This window comes from Monodon monoceros, unplaced genomic scaffold (assembly GCF_005190385.1).
Source record: "Monodon monoceros isolate NGI ecotype Baffin Bay Population unplaced genomic scaffold, NGI_Narwhal_1 Super_Scaffold_21, whole genome shotgun sequence".
Lineage (NCBI taxonomy): Eukaryota > Metazoa > Chordata > Mammalia > Artiodactyla > Monodontidae > Monodon > Monodon monoceros.
In genome coordinates, this window is record NW_021703778.1 from 23,205,533 (window position 1) to 23,207,246 (window position 1,714).

The following is a 1,714-nucleotide window of genomic DNA, read 5'->3' on the forward strand; positions in this document are numbered from 1 at the left end:
ACACCTTGGGAATGATAGGACTGATTTTCCTGATTCTTTCTTGGGGGGTGTAAGTGATCATGGCCTTAATTTAAGATCAAGATGTGATTCTAATACAGTCAAGAGTACACATAGAGCTGATGGAACACAATATTTGCAACTGGGGTTGTCCCAGAAATCCTATGGCACCAAAACTAGACTTTACACTTTGCTCCGCAATCACTCTGAACCAAGCCTGGGAGAGAAAGCCCTTTGGGAAGTTTCTCTCTGGGACACACGTGGTCATGTTCCACGCCCAGCCCCTCTTTTGGAAGCACCCCCCTACCCCCATGCTGATCTAGCCCCTTAGCCTCACACTCCTCCCAAATCTAATCTTGGTTCAGAGCTTGTTTTTCCCACACAGCCCTTGTCCTAAAACTTTCTGGATAAAGAAGTGTCCTAACTTGGAGGTCAAAGGCACTTCCATTGCTTCTGTGCTGGTTTTGTTCTTGAGCCCGCTGCCTCCAAGGAACTAGATTTTAGAAACTAGTAAACAGCAGGAAGGCACCACTGTGCTTCTGCACGTATACACATTAGTCACATCAGAACCCTTGACGCACAAAAAACAATGACTCCTTTATTATAATAACTATAACCCTTGGTAACATTTTCACCTGATCAGTGCACAGGGTTAATAAAGAGAGCCACGTAGTTAGTTAGCTTCATTGGTGATCTAAAGACCTCTGCCTGGCATTTCGGTGCTGCCAGCACAAGTACCGGTGGCGGGGATGCTATCAGCGTCTGCCTGGCCCCCTCCACGATGCCCAAGGCCGAGGAGGCCCGGAAGTTGGCAGGCTGCGCGGCTGTGGAGAACCACTTGAGGAATAACCAAGTGCTGGGAATTGGGAGTGGTTCTACAATTGTCCATGCTGTGCAGCAAATAGCTGAAAGAGTGAAACAAGAGAATCTGAATCTCGTCTGTATTCCCACTTCCTTCCACGCCCACCAGCTCATCCTGCAGTATGGCTAAACTCTCGGTGACCTGGACCGACGACCAGAGATTGACCTTGCCATCGATGGCGCTGATGAAGTAGATGCTGATCTCAATCTCGTCAAGGGTGGTGGAGGCTGCCTGACCCAGGAGAAAATTGTGGCTGGCAATGCCAGTCGCTTCATCGTGATTGCCAATTTCCGGAAAGATTCAAAGAACCTCGGGGATCAGTGGCACAAGGGAATCTCCATCAAGGTCATCCCGATGGCCTGTGAGCTGAGCTGTGACCCAGAAGTTTGGGGGTGTGATTGAACTTCGAATGGCTGTCTACAAGGCATGCCCTGTGGTGATGGATAATGGGAGTTTTATCCTGGACTGGAAGTTTGACCGGGTCCACAAATGGAATGAAGTGAACACAACTATCAAAACGATCCCCGGCGTGGTGGACACGGGCCTATTCATCAACATGGCAGAGAGAGTCTACTTCGGGATGCAGGATGGCTCGGTGAACATGACGGAGAAGCCTTTCTAAACTGGCCCTGCAGGAGCGGAATGTGCTCCTATTGCATCCCCAGCCCAGCGCCGAGGTGGACACGCCCCTCCAGGAGCCTTTGCCTTAATGTATCTGTGCCAGGTGGACAGCTTGGCAGGGTGGGGGGTTGAGGGTTATATCCAGTCTTCTGAAGTATTGTTATTAAATGTCTTTTTAAAAAGAGAATTATAAACATATATATTTTACTATTAAAAATACTTAGTTGTTTTTTT

At 48.5% G+C, this 1,714-nt stretch overlaps 1 pseudogene; it reads left to right on the top strand.

Annotated features, from left to right (window-relative positions):
- Positions 1-718: 718 nt before the first annotated feature.
- Positions 719-1,481, top strand: LOC114905130 (annotated as a pseudogene).
- Positions 1,482-1,714: the final 233 nt, after the last annotated feature.